The sequence below is a fragment of the Tiliqua scincoides genome, chromosome 7, assembly GCF_035046505.1.
Source record: "Tiliqua scincoides isolate rTilSci1 chromosome 7, rTilSci1.hap2, whole genome shotgun sequence".
NCBI lineage: Eukaryota > Metazoa > Chordata > Lepidosauria > Squamata > Scincidae > Tiliqua > Tiliqua scincoides.
The window spans coordinates 7,977,146-7,995,947 of NC_089827.1; the positions used below are offsets into that span (position 1 = coordinate 7,977,146).

Sequence of the window (18,802 nt, forward strand, 5' to 3'; positions counted from 1 at the left end):
GCCAAAATCATGCAGCAACTTGAAGAGTGGAAACCCAAATCTTTTTTACACCAGAAATGCAGAAAGTTGAATGCAGAGACCAGAATGAGTTACTGAGACTCAAAAGCTACTTGTGGAAACTACAGGTTCCACTTCTCTTCTCCTGGTTATTTGATAGCAATCCTCCTATGATTGATACATGAAGCCTTCTTTGGTCATCTCTCTTCCTTACCTGGAAGGTAAAGTCTAAGGTGAACAATGGTCCTGGCTCCAGGAATTCCTCTTCCTTTTGCCTCTACATCTCATCAGCCTATATTAGTCAATGCAGCAGCATCAACCACTGCTGCTTTTGCAGGTGCTGAGCGAGACGGAGGGCTTGTTACCCTTTAGACTGTGCCTCAGGATTTTTTCTTGGCCCCCTTCCAAAATCATCAGGAGCACAAGAGAAAGGAGGAAAAGGGCACATTTTACCCCTAGGCTTTCTGCCTGATGAAAGGGCAGCTGCAAAACAACAGATGTGGAAAAACCTTCACAAATAATGGCTATAAGAATGGTTTACTATGGGCATCCTAAATAGAATGAAGCTTCGCTATTTCTTTGCTCTAACATCCAGGCAGATAAACTTAAAGGTGCTTTGTTAGATATTAATTGCCACCACTTGCATGGATTAACTGCTTAAGGATTCTTTGCTGCTTTTAGGTCTACAATGCTGAATCTCTCTCTCTCTCTCTCTCTCTCTCTCTCTCTCTCACACACACACACACACACACACGTTCGTTATAGTGCAGTACATGTGCTTGTGGTGAACAGCTATCTATACTGGATAGAACTGAATGCCATTTTTCCACAAAGAGAACTATCATACACGGTTGCTACAGATCCTTTGCTTTTCTTATGCAAAGCAAAATACATCTCCAAATACAAGCCTAATAGCCTATTCCCAGCAGTGCCAAAAAGGCTTGTGCTGCAACCAGCCTTGGGGGGGGGGGGGAGAGATCAAAAGGCATGGGATAGGTAAGAGAATATATTTTCCCTTGCTTCCCCCATAAGCCTCCTGTTTCCCAATGCACCTTCTCAGATGTTAGCTGGCTTTTGAGCTGCTGCATTTCCAAGGAGAGAAAGGGGATAGCATCCAGCACTAATTGCCCACGGTGGATGCCACCACCTCCCAACATGCCCCACATGCTGAGACTTTCTCAGTGATGATGGGATGAATGACCAAGACATGAGAATTTCTTGAAGGAACACAAACAGATTGAAGTCATAATAAAAATGTTATCCTTTTACCAAAAGTAATTCTGAACAAAACATTGCATCCCCCCCAATTCTAAATGGACTGCTTGAGTCTTTGATGAACAATCTTTGGTGTTCTGCTCTTGTTTTCATTTTATTTTAATTTTTACCTGTAGGTTTGTGACCCACCAGTAGGTTATGGGCCAATTCTTGGTGGTTTGCAAAACTTGCAGGTAGATCAGGCTATGTGCATCAAAAGTTAAACAACTTGCTACTTGGGGGAGCACTGCTACTCAATCACCATTACAGCCACAGAGGCCTGGGTGGCTGGTAAAAGTGAAACTTCTCTTATTTTTTGTAGGTGGGTCCACATGCCTGATCTCATCTGATCTCGGAAGCTAAGCAGGTTCAGGCCTGGTTAGTACTTGGATGGGAGACCGCCTGGGGATACCAGGTGCTGTAGGCTTATACCACAGTCTTTCGAGACTGAAGGTTGCCAACCAACCATTGGGTCCCAATGCTAAGAAGTTTGAGAACCACTGCAGTATATGACCTTCATCATCACAGGAACATTAAACCTGGCTGTATTTATGTAATTATTAATCTGTTTCCTTTATGTAATTATCTTTCCAATTAGAAAACATGGCGACTGTACTTCAAATGATGCATCTATGAAAAGTACAGATTAAAATATCCTACACTTTCCATAGTTTTGTAGCTTTCTCTTTATTCAAACGATAAGGGAAATTTGACAGCTTTCAGTAAATTTTGTTTGCAAAATCACTCTAACCTTTACCTCACTGAGAAAATACTTATAACTGTTGCAGCTGTTCCAGCTTTTGACATGAAAAACTTATACAAAGCTCATATTTTACCTGTCACTTCAAGAAACATTGTTTTGCTTTCAAATACAAAGATGTGCTCTTTAAAATCAAAAATAAAGATAAATCAAGATGTACGATGGGAAGCAGTAATGGAAATGATCCTCCAGAGGAAAATGTTTTTAATTTGGAGACTCACTCGCAGTACTGGGGCTAGAATCAATTAGTTTGCCTAAAGAGATCTATGAACCTTAAAATAGAGTGCGAGAGAGAAATAAATCCAGTGGCTGCTGAATAATTAATCAAATCCTCGATCTGTTTCACTTTTTACAATTAGCCATGCGCTAATTGTACTGATGCAAAATAAGCTTTTAGTCCATTTGATTTATAAACGGATACAATTATTAATACACAGGCTTCATTATCGCTCTAATTTTCTTGTGCAGAAACTCTTTCATGAGAGTCTGAGCTATGCTGTACCTGTGGAGAAAAAAAAAACCTGCTTGAAAATTTTATGCTCCTAAGCTTAAAGCCAAACCAGTGATAGGTATCCACCACTACGCACACAAGAATTACCATTTAGCACACACAGCAAACACTCAAAAAGCACCATTTGCATCAGCAGATGCAAACTTTGTATACAATGGCATGCCTAGTATGCAACAAGGAATGTTTATATACTGGAGAGCGTAGTCAGTATGGGATATGGCGGTACAGGCTACCAAGGAGGGAGAATACAGAAAAATAGTGGCAATCTGAACGATGACGACTGAGGTTCATCGGACAGTGAAACTGGAAGGCTTTTGAGGTTGTGGCCATAAACAGCTCACTATGGAAGCAAGAATGGCCTCCTTATTCACTCACGAGGTTGAGATGAGGTCAGGTCATCTTATACACCAGCATTGCTAGCCTCCATCAGTGCAGGCTAGTTCAAAACAACAGGATCAGATGCTTAGAAGCTACCAACCACACCCTACCGTCCTTCAGTTTCGTTTTACACACACACACACACACACACACACACACACACACACAGAGAGAGAGAGAGGGAGAGAGAGAGAGAGTTTATCAAGGTAATGCAGATGTCATTAAAATCCTTACCATTCACGTGGAAATTTTGCTAGCCATCTTCACCTGTTTTCAATACACAGGCAGGGAAAGATACTGATCTGTGGACACCAAAAGTAATCTGCAGTGCATTGCAAGTTTCATATGCGTGTGAGTCTGAATCATCAGTCTTTCACTATTTTAGTTAAAGAAAACGAAATCAAAGTTCTGCTTTAAGTTCATCGAGTCATGTAGCTGCAGATTACAAATGATCAAGTTCAGGAAGTGATACTCTTTGAGCAGAAGAGCAAAGACCATGACTCAGCTTTTGCTGTGCAAACAAATGTGTAGCTTGCAATACTTCTAGTTTAAGGGTAATGTGGACATTTCGACAAGACTTGATCCCCTCCCTCTTGTGTACACGCACCACTGCCATAACCACTGCCCAGATTCCACTTCCACTTGCCCAGATTATGCTATGTTCCCTGATGTCAAAGTTTACCAGGAATTGGGTGAAGCAGAGAGAAGATGGGATAGGACACAGAAGCCATGAAAGTGGCCGATTTCTTCCAGACTCCATGCTTGCTTGTTATTAAGTGGTCTGGGTCAGACATACTAAAAAAGAACGGTTTGGAAATACAGTGGGCCCTCCTCATTCATGGATTTGGAACCCACGGATTTGACTTACCATGGGTTTCAAACCAGTGGCTGATAGGCCTCACCGAACCTCTTGGGTGTGATTTCAGAATACATCCCAGAGACTTCTAAGAAGCATTTCTGGTTTTATCCCCCCCTCCCCGGATCTCATTATCTGTCGGTTTGGTATCCAAAAGGGGTCCAGGAACGGAACCCCTGCAGATACTGAGGTCCCCCCTTGGCCGCCCTGCGAATTATTTTGTCCAACTCACTAACCCGAGCAAAAGAAGGGCTTTCATGTTAGCGAGACTGAACATATTTCCATCTGCAATACATCAAGGGAGATTTTCTAAAACCCCTTGTTCAAATAGATTATGTTTGTTTTGTTCAGCTGAACCAGATACCCTGGATCATATCCTTCTTCGGTGCACTGCCCATCATAATCTCAGGTCCCACCTACTTGGCCCTTTTCTTTCTTCTCTTCCTGTTTCCCTTGTTGATCCTTTCCCAATCCTTCTTAGCAATTATTCCCCTTCCATCACCAATTTGGTGGCGGAATTTTTAATGGTAGTCTCTATGGCAAAGGCCAGAAGCTAATACCCGGTAAAGTTGTATATATCTGCTATGTTATATTTATTATTGTCTGTGGACCTCTAATATGCCAATAAAGGTTTACCAAAGTAAGTACTGAGGTCCCACTTATAACCCAAATCCTTTCAACTATGGAAATAATCCTTAGAGAACTGCAGGTTTACATGCCCTTCTTCCTTTTCCTCCTCTCACAAGTGAGAGGAGAGCAAAAACATGGGCTTTTGCTTTCGTTTGAAGAATATTTATATACTGTTTTTAACAGAAAGTTCCTGAAGTGATTTACACAGTAGAATAAATAAAAACGGATAAAAAAACACACCACAATGTTTGCCTGTCCCAAATGAACTCACAATCTAGAAGAAAAAGCTGCACAACAGTTAGCCTGAGAATAGGGACAATGGCTCTTCCTCTGTTAATTATGACAATCATCACTGGAAAGGTGCTTCTTTAACAAATTAGCAGGGTAAAGAACAACCCTTAAGAATAAGTACAGTTCTGTCAAACTCTCAAACACTTGGTAAGAACTGGTTCCATAACATGCCCCTCTCAGCCAACTAGGAGACCCAAGCTACAGCTCCTTCCCCCAGCTACTTGCCAAAATTGCTTAAGCTTGCTCTCTTGTAGGCCCAAAATGATGGAGTCTCTGCAAACTAGCACCCTCACCAGCATCATCCAGCTACAACCCTGCCAATGAAAAGTAGCGCCACAAAACAGTCCACTCTCTCCATTCAAAGATAAATCCCAACAAAGTAGCTGCCACCAGTCTGAGTATCACACTACTCCCTCCTTCTGCAAGATCACAGAACACCACCATGCCTCACCCTCTGAATGGGGCTAAGCTACCCTACCTCATTGACAAATACAGTGTTTGAAAACAGCCAATTTCCAGCACTCAAATATCTGCATCTCTTCAACATTCAAGCCCATTTCCGTCACAGCAGAAAGAATGCATGCCGTAATCTATGGGAGATAAGCATGAACCCTAAACTCCTGGGAGACAACAGTCCAAAACTGGGAAAATGAAAAAGGAGACCCAACCAAATGACGAAAGAGAGTGATACCTTTCATCTGGCACCTTTCCAGGTACTCCACACTGAAGAGGAGAAAAACAGGCTGAAGTAAGGGCCACTAAGCTCGAATCACTCCCTAAAAGCACCCAGTTGGGTGTACAGAATGTTTCCCCTGCCTTGTGCGGCAGCAAAAAAAGGCTGGGAGCAGCATTCTGAAAACTAAACTAGCAAACACGGCTAGCTAAACCAGATCAGCATAGCTTGCCCAGCTCCATGAGCTGGCATACCAGAAGTTTTCCTTCGGGCACCCAACCTGAAAGGAATTCCGTATGAAGGAAGCCTGGTACACAGCATTTTAAAAATGATTTGTTCCTGATAAGGTGACAGTAGCATTTGCTCTGAGCTTCTTAAATTGTTTCTATTCAAACATGTAAAAAGTAAAGCCTCAGCCTGTCTTCAGAAAATGCTAATCCTGCTACAATCTGGCAGGGAATGATCCTGATGGGCAGCGGAAAGTTACACTTATTGTACACAAGGCTGATTGGGATAAGTTGATATCAGGGTTGACTCTGATTTCCTTCATCTCTATGTGTTTGTCAATTGCAATGCAGATTCACCTTCTCTAAGGCACACAATCAGCTGAGCTGAAAGCAGAACAAAGGGCCAAGTACTTTGTGTGTCTGGCAATTTTACCCTTGTGTGAAAAACAGCAAATGAAAGCATTCATGTGCATTTTGGAAAAATCGATAGTCATTTTCTCGCAAGAAAGGAGGACTAATAAGCTATCAGTTCTCATACCAGCAACTAGCTCAAAGTTAACATTTACACATTTTTACTAATATTCTACAGAGGTTGCATCTTGTGTCTCCAGACAGGGTAATAATATGAGATCTTTTCTGTGGGTGACTGCAAGGCAAAACAATTAATTCTTTTTAATCCACGTATAGACATGTAGCCAGGAACAATCTCCCAGATGTGAGCAGAACTGTCTTCTGGTCACGTTCAGGAGGTATTCTGAGGTGAAGGGAAGTCACATGTGGTCACCCAGAACCTCAGAAAGCCCAGGGGGGTGAGGGGAGGGTCCAGGAAGTGATCTTCACACCCGGATACTGTAGGCCCACTGTAGTATAAGACAAGCCTTAAAACAGCTCTACAAGATGACAGCTTTGGAATACACCGTACAGCTTTCAGATTGCATAGATGTGAAACAGAACTCTTCAGGAGTGGTGGTGTCAGGCAGGAGATGTGATGGGTTTATACAAGTGATTACGGTCGAGAGAGAGAGGGCTAAGATAGAAGTGACCACAGCTCAGTGTCAATTATAACAGTCAGAGAGTGTGTTGTGAGGGAGGACCTGTGAGTAACCCAGGGGAAAATGCTACCTGAACATGTATGAATGTAAGTGCCTACATTAGCTCAAGAATGCATTTTTATTAGTACTTTATCTTAAAATGCCCCACTTTTTTTTGACTACGTTACACTGTTTCCATTCCAAAAAAAATTACCAATTTAACTTATCAGTGTGGCTTGGAATTCAATATCCACAAAGACATGATAAAGAAATATAGATCTGAATAACTGGGGGATGGAGCACAAAAAACCTCCACACGATTGAATCTGATCTCGGGCTGGAGACACACCGCCACAGGTTCTAGCTTAGCTTCCTTCTCACGTCCTGCATGAAGATATTACTCCCCCAAGAGGGAACATGCTATCACGTGAGCTTCCCCCTACCTGCAGTGTGATGTGATAACAGCTGAAGACACAGGTTTTCCACCTTATCTGCTGTTTCGAAAAACTTGGCATAGAAATCAGGGAATGCACATTACAGCCAGTAATAGCTAACCAAGCAAATGTACAGTGCCATGTTTCTTTCTTGTACCTTTCATAAACAATCTCTCTTTTAACTATGGTTTCCATATGCTTAACTGTAAATACCATGACACAAAAGGTAGTACAAGGCTAAGCTAGCGACATAGCTAGAAGTGTGCAAAGCATTAAGTTTTGCAAGGCACCTCACCACAGCGTGCATGTGCCCCTTCCCCCTCGGAGCTATTCCGGGCAGCGGGAGCAGCCACAGACCACAATGGCTCCAAAAGGGAGGGGAAGGGGCACATGCACATTGTGGTGAGGCTCCTGCAAAACCAGGACTAGAGGTTTTGTACCTAGTTTTGTACAAAACTAGAGGGCTTTGTACACCTCTAGCTATGCCACTGGTTCAAGCACCGGCCAAGGATCTGTGTCCAGAGGCCCATCCAATCAGGCCAGCCCCTCAGGGCCACTTAAAGCTGACATTTGGCTTGGGGGCAAGATGCCTGATTGGAACTTCCTTTCTTAAATGCACTGGAGTAATAGAAATGCACTGGAAGTGAATGGAAGCTGTAGTAGAAATGCAACCGTGGACAGGCTGAGATTGAGGTACCTGTCAGGATATAAATTTACAAGCCTGAACAGGACAGGACAAAGTGCGCCACAGGTCACCAGACCAGGTGCCTGTAATTAAGCAAAAAGTGCAAAGCTGATACATTGGGTTGTTGTACTGTAAAGATCTGATTGGCTATATAAAGGTGGAGGACCAGGAGCTAGCTTCTAGGGCTGTTTTCTTCCTCCAGTCCATCTGTAACATTTTGGACTGAATCAAGAGATTGCTATGGACTTTTTGCTGCTGTGTATGTGTATATATATGTGTGTGTAAATAGACTTGTTAATGGGAGCTACTGTGTCTGCATCTTATTTCAGCTGTGAGGACCAGTGACCCGGAAAGCTGGCATCTCTTTCCAATCTGCGCACTCTGACAGTACCCAAATATATTGTGTAATAAATTTGCTTTGTACTGTATAGTTTGTTTTGTCATCACCCAGGCCCCCTGGAACCCTGTGACAACCCTGGGGATTTTTGTCCCCCTGCCCTGTTCTTCTCAGACCGGGCCCCAAACCCTCCAGTACCTCTCAATTGTCACAGACTCCCCCTTTGTTGAGCTTTTACTGCCTCTCCTTTGGAGCCATTACTGCTCATTGCTCACCACTAGTAAGTTGTGCAGCAACTGTTACCCTGCACATGCCCAATCTCGTCTGATCTTGGAAGCTAAGCAGGGTCAGGCCTGGTTAGTACTTGGATGGGAGACCGCTTGGGAATACTGGGTGCTGTAGGCTTATACCATAGTCTTTCGAGACTGAAGGTTGCCAACCAGGGCACTGTAGGACCTTTTCCCAGGGCCTCGAGCAATCTGGCACTGACACCACCAAACAAAACAAATATTTTCCATGCCTTGGTTCTTGTTCCTATTTACTCTTCATTTCTTACATCCTTCACAGGATGATTATAATATGCTCCTTCCCCACCCACTTTGCCTTCTTTCCAGGTACCTACTATGCAAAAGAACAGAGGAAAAGAAACATTCAAAAGAGAGTCTATCATTAGTGGGATTTTTATTTAAATGAATAGATACAAACTTGAAAATTTAATAAGTACATTTTAGTACTGTGCCATTTTAATTGCTGGCATTTTTGACATGTGTTGATTTGAAAACCCACGCACAATGTGCAGTTTTTACCCATCATAATTGTTTAAATCAAAGTTGTGCATGTTTTGTATAAATTATTGTCCTGTTTAGCCTGCAATACTTGATCAGCAACTAGAGTCAGCAGGGGGACACATTGAAGTTGGGGGGAACAACTGAATTGGAATCAGGCCCCCACCATCACTCCCCCAAGTTAGCAACTGCTACATTCCACAATCACAGCCATCACTTTCCACACCATCTTACAATGGAAAACGTAAGAGATGGAATATACTAACCATAGTACACACATACTGCACACAGTAGCGTGGTACTAAACAGTTAGGAACCCATCCAGGGTTTGAGCTTCCAGACATGCAAAGGTCACACCATGGTTTAGAGCACCTTGTTTGCTTTTGCTTCTCATCTCCTCAGTATTCAGCTTCATATGTTCATCCTGATTCGATGATACAGTGGCAGTGCAATGTCCCTAACCATGGTTTAAAAACTACCTTCAATCCATGTTTCCTTATCCTGGTTTGCAGCCCTAAACAAACCACTGTTGTGGACTCCGTTAGTCGAACAATAGTTTAGCTCTGCAGCGCCCAAAGTTGCAACCCTGGTCCTCCAAAAATTGGGTCCCCAAACAGTCTGCAGCTTTTTTTCTGCTCCCACGCAGCTTGTCCTACTGGTAGATCTGGGCACCAGGACATTTTGAAATCTTGCATCTGTTGCCCGGTGTCCCAGAAGGCTGTGTGACAGGGCACCTGGGCAGACACAACTGCCTGGAGCGTCCTAGTGCCCAGATTTACCAGCTCACACAGGCCTGGTTTAGCTAACAAAACAATGTTAGGTCTGGACCTAGTTATATTGTCTCTACGTTTCTAACTAGTAGAGGCAGACTGCTTTTCTCATGGAACAGATTTGACCCTACAGTGCTTATCTCTAGAACAGTATACACAGGGGGGGAAAATACGAGGAACAACATACATAGAAACAACCAAACTTCATGAATTAAATTTCAAAAGCATACAATACAAAGAAAATTCTAAAACTAAGAGGGTATATGACCAAAGCAAAAAAGAAATAAAATAAAAAAACTAACAAATGTATTTCGATACCATATCGCAAATGTTATTTCTTCTGAATAAGTCTTCTAAAACTTGCACATTTTTCCCAACACAGATCATAAGCCATGTGACCCACCCAAGGGATTATATTAACTACAGATGTTTTTGTGTAATAACATAATCCATTCAGCTCCAGTATTTTGACACCAAGAAGTGCTCAAGCTAAACTACCCTTGTCTAATGGCTATACGCACGTACTTCACTAAGGCGGTTCTGTTCCCATGGTTTCCATTTCACTATCATAATACTAAGTGACTCTGAAGCTAGCAGAAACATGTCTCAAGACAAGGACAATAGGACTAAGCCCCAAATTTCAGCAGTAATGGCAACTTCTAGGCATCTCAGAAATTCATTTCATTCTGTTTAGGAACTGACTGTCTTTGCAATTCAACATCCTACAAGAAGAGTTTTATTTAATTCCTTACCGTTCTTTTTTTAAGCCACTCAATTGTTCAAAGATTCCCTAAGTTAATACTAACGCTGATTCCGCCCCTTCTCCCTACAAAAAAGATAATATAAAGAAAGATTGAGTGGCTTTATTTGAAAAAACCAGAAGTATTTTAATCTTGCCATATCATATGCCTTTGGGATATTTCTGCAAGATACAGACCACACTGGCTGGTATCCATTGCTAGTTAATCTGCAGAAAACCAACCTTCCTAAAGTGTGGAAAAAGAGTCTTGAAGTTCAGTTTTGTTAGGAATCAGTTAACCTGATGCATTTATGTAGATGGTTAAACTAGCATGCAGGATGAAGGATGCTTTTTTAACAGGCAGTGAAACAAGCAGAACAAATTACTAATACTAAACAAGGCAGACATTAAAATCCTAAATAACTGTTTTTTATAACTTGACAATTAAAGTGGATTGTTGCATCTTCATTTTCTCTAAACTCTCTTTTCAGCATGTTACGTGTCAGAATAATGCCTTTTACTGTCAGAGCACATATGAATTAATCATTGTACCGTAACTAGTTCTTGCAGTTGTCAGAAGCAAAATTGTTGTGTCCCTTATGTGAGAACTAAAACAATTCTCCACTCTAAGTTTCAGACATCTTGAACTATATTTTGGAGTTTCAACTTGTAGCAGAAATGCACTGAATTATTTACCCTTGCAGCAAAACCCCTCCTCCTTGCAGCCAAGACTATGAGCACCTCAGCTCAAATGATCGAGCATTAGAATCACTGAGTGCAGGAACCTGAAAGAAGCCCACACAAATGTGCTGGGGCCCTCCCTTAGGCTCCCTGACAATTACAACATTGCTTTTAGTTTTCCTGTGCATCGAAACAGGCCCTGTCACAGCACAAACATCTGACGAACCTCTCTCACCCATTAAAAAAGCTAGTGTAGCACAGTGGCTGCGCTACAAATCAGAACTTTCTTGGTACAAATCTTTGCCATTAACTCACAAGGTGCCCTTTGTCAAGCACATCTCACTGAGCTTCACCTCCCCAGATGCAAATCATGAAAAATAGGAGGAAAACATTGGGTACCAGGATGGAGCAGAGTGATAAAGCGACAGACCCCCCAACAGCAAGGGACAGAGCTCTGGGACAGACCCAATAGTAAAGAGGAAGAGCCCAGTGGCAGCCCCCAAAAGGTCAGAGATTAATACAATGATCAAAAGTTGGGGAAATAGGGTCATTTAGGGCAAGTTGGCTACCTACAAAACAGCTCTTAGGCATCATGACAGCTACACAACCTAAAGGGCTGGGAGATCTGTTTCCAAGGTACAGACAAGTTATATCCAGTTTTAGGGCCTATGTGGCAAGTCTTACCACTTTTCCTTCCTGTCTTCATAGGCATAACTTACAGAAGATCACTAAAGGAGAAACCACGTTTCAGAGTAAATCAATTTCAGGAGCGTTTTATGGGTCAAAGAGGCATTAATCTGCAACTACAATTATTCTTTGGAACTAGGATGCATTACATTCACTGTCCCATAAAACAAAATATATATTTTACATAGTAATTACATTTCCAAGCTAATTCCATTACTCTTCATAATAATTTTCTTCCCTTTCCGATTATAGCTGAAATCAAAAGACAAACCTGTGCTTACAGCTCTTCTTGAACAACTTGTGACAGAACGTTGCATTAGAAATAAAGACTTGTCCAGTGGATGATTTATAATGCACAAAAAAAAACTATTAAACAGTGGCACAGATGTACGTGTTGTACAATCTCACTTATGACTCAGTATCTTGCATTACTGTTTACCCAGACAGAGGAGAGCCGCAACAAGGATCACCAGCCATCTGGGCACAGCTCTCTGGATCCTGGTAGAGAAAACTAAGGCCCAAATCTTAACCCACTTTCCAGCACTGGCATAGCTATGCCAATGGAACGTGTGCTGTATCCTGCATTTGGGGGGCACTCTTGGAGGCCTCCTCAAAGTAAAGGAATGTTTGTTTCCTTACCTAGGGGCTGCATTGCCCTTATATTAGTGCTGGAAAGTGGGTTAGAATTGCGCCCTAAGAGGGCTTTTGCAAAAATACTATTTTTATATAAATATTTCTAATCCAAATAAACCATAACAGAAACAGAAGCATGTCCCTAATCATATGCCAAAATATCAGAAGCAAAAAAAAAAAAAAAAGTGAATTTCAACTTTTAGATGTTGCAACTTCAAGCCAGTTTCCGGCTGTTTTGGAGCAAGCCTTGATTTTGAGAACATGTATATTATCTACACCAAGTTTTTGATTTTCCTGTTCCAGCTGTCAGAAAGACCCAGAGAATAAACACTGCTCTCATATTTTCCAACATGCCAAGAATATTTTCCTAAAAATAAGTACCCTAAGAAATGTCAGGCCAAGACAGGCCAGCCAATGTTTGATTCAGTGGGGTTAAGCTAACATATCTTCCAGATATTCAGTTTAATGGACAGATATTTTTGCTCTTTACCAAAAAAACAGAAAAGAGAAAACACACAGCTTTCAACAAACAGCACCATGGGAGCAGCACATACCTACTACCAAGGCTCCACAGTCCCTCTGGCATGCATGAAATAGACCAACTCCAACAACTTCTTGTCCATTGTATTCAAAATATATCCTATTCAAAGGAACACCTCCAGGCATTCCTGTTCATGTAAGGTTTCCTGGTTTCATGCCTGGCTTAGTACCACCTCCCACAATGATGGGTTGATGAGGTCCAAGACAGGGTGGGTTTGGCAGCAGCCATCCCCTATTCCCCCTCCTGGGCTTGAAAGTCCACCCCAAGGCTTCTCACACCTGCACTAGCAATTTCTGAACTATGTGAACGCCTCAGGAGCAATAAACTCACTAGGATAACACTTCCTAATCATTGCAGGCTACTTTGAGTGTTTCTAAGCATTTGTTACATTCAGTTGTCAGTGTTTTTCAAAGTGAGCCATAGCTCACCGAGAAGCAGTGGAATCCTCGCTAAAAATCTGCCTTCCTATGCAATGTATAGGATTGTAACCCTAATGGGGAGCTGTGGCCAGTGGCCCAGTAGGTCAAGGGAGCAGCCAGTTGAAAGTGTCTGGGAAAAACTGAGTTAAATGGTTTATCATGTTTGCTAGGAAAAAAAAAAAACTATTACAACTGGAATGCTGTTACAAGGTTTTGGTGCATGTAAATATATATATTTATGAAAAACACCTCACTCTTTTTTTTTTTTTTGTATGAATGAATAAGTTGATTTGATTTTTTGGTGCTTTTTTGCTGAAGCACCACTAGCACATTATATTTATTTTCACCAGTGGTGAAAAAGGACAGCTGATGCCAAGTGAAATTTAACCCTCCACAGCTATTCCATCCAGCAAGAGTTTCCCCCCCCCTTTTTAAAGAAAATCATGACAACCCACTGTGTTCAGAAAACTGAATCTTCAGCAAAAGCTTGTAGTTCTTTGCTGATACAACGAATGGGGTAAAAATAGACTTTTAACAGGTTGCACTGCTACAACCCATTATCTTTCCTCATACTGAAAAATGTACAGTCCTTCTTAACAACACCTGTCTTAGTGTGCCCAGTTAAAACTAAATACAATTATTGGCTAAAGTAATCAGGGGCACATAGCACAAGATCAGCTTCCTTCCCCAGCTCCTTCCTATTCATAGGGTGATAGTTTTACTTCCATCTCGATATTGTCGAAAGCAGCAGTAGATGAACAGGCAGTGGTTTTGTTTTTTTTAAAACATGAATATTCAATGGTCTTAATTATCCATTCAACAAGGCAAAAAAGCGCAACAAGCATCCTCTCATTAAATCGGGAAGAGTCATTCCCTCGAAAGCAATTAAAAATGACAGAATGGTAAACTCTTCAATTAACTGCACTCTTGACATGCATGCTTATTAATAAAAGGCTGCAATCTTTGTGCAGTTATGTGCATGCAAGCCCCAACCATGCCAACTGGACTCTAGGATTTAGGAAGAGGTCTAAAGTCAGTCTTTCAATTATGTCCCCCCCCATTTGCTCATATAGACAGGTTACTCATCTGTGCCATGTCAGTTGTTTCAAAGGGAGGAACTATCAGTTCTTTTCCAATTTAAGCTAACTGACATGCCTGGTCACTATGAGGAAATTGGACAGGCTATTAGATGATCCAAAGGCAAGTAGCTACTTACAGGTCAGGCATCCCTTACCTGAAGTGCTTGGGACCAGAAGTGTTTTGAATTTTCTATATTTTGCAATACTTGCATAATAGAGATCTTGGGGATGGGACCCAAGTCTAAACAAAAAATTCATTTATGTTTCATATACCCTTTATACACATGCCCTGAAAGTAATTTTATAATATTTTTAAAATAATTTTGTGCCGGAAACCAGGTTGGCACATGAAACAGTTGGTGATTTTATTTCTTTCTGCAAAAAAAGTTAAAAATAAAAGTCATGATGGTGCTCATAAACTTCTGTATTTCTGAATACTCCATATTTCAGAATTCCTAATAAGGGATTCTTAACCTGTACAAGTCTGCCTCAAACTACAAAGTTCACATTTGATGCAAGACTGTTTAAATTTCTTTCTAGAAACCCACAGCTTGAACAAACGGATAAATTATGCTATCCTGTCATTTTTGTTTTAGAACCTGCCATCATTGAATTTTTTTCCTTTTCATTTTATTTCAGTTCTGGGACTGTCGTTTGATGAAAGAGGAAGGCCTTAAAAAGGCAGGCAACTCAGATAATGCTCTGGAGATAGATACTGTATAATTATACGCCTGATCTGACTAGATACCTTTTACTTCACAAAGTATAATGCATAATTTGGTACAGGTTAGGAGAGCCAGACTTCACAGTGGTGTTGCTGAGACACACACATTCTTGAAGTGAAACTGCAAGATACCTCCACCTCCCCAGGTAATTTAAAGCTGAAAATGAGAACACCTTCAAGCATTTTTCTAATCTACCTACTCAAGTTATTGTCATTTATAAGATGTGCTATTACATATTTATGATAAGTTCTTTAAAGTATATTACAGAACTCAAATACACTATTAGAGTTATTAACAGAAAAACCTAAGAGCTACATACAAAAAGTGAAAGATGCAATAAGATGTCTTACTGTTAAAATTGGTGATACTTTGTTCCCCAACCCCAAGTAGTCAAGAGCAAGTCTGAAGTGTTTGAAAAATTTTTCTTCCAGACAATTTATACTCAAAGGAAAAAAGGATTAAGAAATGAATTATTTCCATAATTTGGAAAGGCAGCAAATATAATAAAGCAGGACTGTCATTCTCACAGTTGGAAGAATCTTCCCCTTCCCTTCCAGTATGGAAATATAACTGCACTGTAAGGTGCCACCTGAATAGGATGTTACACTGTGTCCCCGGAACCAGCTTGGGAGTAATGGCAATGAAATCCAGAATCTCTCTCTCTCTCTCTCCGTTTCCAGTTTGCAACTCTTGGATCTATACTACGGCAACCTACATTTCTTCCCTGACTCAGAATGTAACTGCATTATTCACTAAGAGCTTCACCACTACCACTCAATAGCTACATGTTCAAAGGGTATTCACTCTTTACCCTTTACTCTCAACAAAAGGCAATTACCTTGGCCCAAGTCTTTCCCCAATACCACAGCCATCTCCTTCCCTTTCCTTTGGGTAGTAGCAAAAAGGGCTGTTATGATTACTGGACTACATAGCAGCAGCACTGCTGGGGCTATGATTACTGGAAATTTAAATCTCCAGACCAAGCAGTGTTTCATGGTGGGTGGAGATCTGTAAGAAGATATGAAATAGGCCTCCAGGCTTCCTGAAGATATTATTAGGAGGGCGACAATGGCCTGGAATTTACTAATTAACTGTTCAGTGAGTTTACTGTCCAGTGCCATCAATCTTAAATTAGTTTAAGTTCCATTTCAGGGTAGTTCTTTCTGAACTGAATTTTGAAACCAATACTATTCAAAACAAAATATCCACGCACAGTAAAAAGTATGAAAGATGTGCATGCATGCATTCAATTGTGGGTTTGCAGGCAACAAAGCAAGACAAGCCTCTGGGAAGTGCATATCTGAAGGCTGCAAGCAAAATATACGATTCATATATGTAGACACCATTCATAAATTACCCTACTCATACATGTCTGGGCACTATGTAATTTGAGCTGGTAATATGTATAGTATATATTCGGTGCCAAACTTCTAATACTGTTTATCCAATAAAGACAGTGCATGTGCTCGTGTTACTGATATAAGGAAGGACACTGATTTTAATAAAGCATACAGAAAAAAGCACTTGCTGAGAAGATATGGGAAATCTCTCCCCACTATTTCCCTTTCATTGCCATACCAATAGCAAAAATTGCTCTGTACTAGCTGTAGATACACATGCACAAATATAGCAAGGGTTAATAATTTAGATATTTTCTTTCCCCTTCAAACCAAATTACATTAAACTGTAGACTTCTAATCCGACACAAAACACCAATTGCTATTTTTGCCCCCAGGTGTTCCCTTCTGGCTGCAGAGTTTTGGTTTTATCATAAGACACTAGTTTTAAGAGACTGCCAGCACTTTCTAGTAACTCATTCAAGTCCCCCAAACATGCCATGATTTGTCTAAAATGCAGTTACACAAGACTAAAACTTTCCCAGCATAGTACAAAAGAAGGAAATTAACAGGCCTGTATACTATTTGTATTTTCTCCCTGCCTCTTTAAGCCTTCTTTACCAACATTTCAAAATATATTGAAAGATACTTTTTTAAAAAGTCAGTCATTATTTCAAGTTCATCCTCTTATTAGGATTATAGATTCAGTCCAGTTTACCCAGATTCACTTAGAAATCTGCTTTAAAAGTACAACAGATGTCAGGTTTTCATGCAAGATAAAGTAAAGCCTCCCTATTTTATTCCCATCTGGATAACATAGTTATAAATAAGAAATAATACCTCTTAAAAGTCAGAAATATACTTTAGTGGAAGTATTAAGCAGGGTGATGGAGTAGTTCAACTACATTTCCAGAATCAACACAACTCTTCTCCAGTCACATTAAGATGCTCCAAATTTTGCTTAGAACTTTTACAACAGCGCAAGCTGATGTGACAGCACTTTATGAAAAGAAATAATGTTTAATAGTGTTGTCTGGAAGGACCAGGCAAAAGGTCTTATTTTTAAAACTGCCATTTCTCTCTCCCTCCGACACACACACTCTTCCAAAACCTGGGTCATATTTCCACATGTTACTCAACAGGCTTTATTTTTGAGGCTACCAAGATCTCTCCAGACTGGCAGAATGGGCAGCAAAATGGCAGATGCGCTTCAATGTCAGTAAGTGTAAAGTCATGCACATTGGGGCAAAAAATCAAAACTTTAGATATAGGCTGATGGGTTCTGAGCTGTCTGTGACAGATCAGGAGAGAGATCTTGGGGTGGTGGTGGACAGGTCGATGAAAGTGTCGACCCAATGTGCGGCGGCAGTGAAGAAGGCCAATTCTATGCTTGGGATCATTAGGAAGGGTATTGAGAACAAAACGGCTAGTATTATAATGCCGTTGTACAAATCTATGGTAAGGCCACACCTGGAGTATTGTGTCCAGTTCTGGTCGCCGCATCTCAAAAAAGACATAGTGGAAATGGAAAAGGTGCAAAAGAGAGCGACTAAGATGATTACGGGGCTGGGGCACCTTCCTTATGAGGAAAGGCTACGGCGTTTGGGCCTCTTCAGCCTAGAGAAGAGACGCTTGAGGGGGGACATGATTGAGACATACAAAATTATGCAGGGGATGGACAGAGTGGATAGGGAGATGCTCTTTACACTCTCACATAATACCAGAACCAGGGGACATCCACTAAAATTGAGTGTTGGGCGGGTTAGGACAGACAAAAGAAAATATTTCTTTACTCAGCGCGTGGTCGGTCTGTGGAACTCCTTGCCACAGGATGTGGTGCTGGCGTCTAGCCTAGACGCCTTTAAAAGGGGATTGGACGAGTTTCTGGAGGAAAAATCCATTATGGGGTACAAGCCATGATGTGTATGCGCAACCTCCTGATTTTAGGAATGGGTTAAGTCAGAATGCCAGATGTAGGGGAGAGCACCAGGATGAGGTCTCTTGTTATCTGGTGTGCTCCCTGGGGCATTTGGTGGGCTGCTGTGAGATACAGGAAGCTGGACTAGATGGGCCTATGGCCTGATCCAGTGGGGCTGTTCTTATGTTCTTATGTAAATTCTCAAGTTTTAAAGCTGTTTTGCAGGATCTTGGCATATGCTTGATACATGCCAGTGTTGAAAGTCTTCAAAGTTGCAATGATTCCTTTCAGAGCAAATGTGTGCTTTGAAAAGGTGTGCTTTTGTGCTCAAAAAAAGTGTCCCTACAGAAATGCAGTTATGAAAATCAGCTGAACTGTGTTTGATCAATGAAGCCAAGTAAGATTTTTCAGGGGGAAGAGAGTA

At 41.2% G+C, this 18,802-nt stretch overlaps 1 protein-coding gene and 1 pseudogene across 2 annotated transcripts in view; one reads left to right on the plus strand and one right to left on the minus strand.

The window, feature by feature from the left end:
* Window positions 1-18,802, minus strand: part of PLXNB2 (plexin B2) — a 364,491-nt gene that overhangs the window by 198,229 nt on the left and 147,460 nt on the right. The window lies entirely within an intron of this gene.
* On the plus strand, window positions 8,350-8,469 carry LOC136657948 (5S ribosomal RNA; annotated as a pseudogene).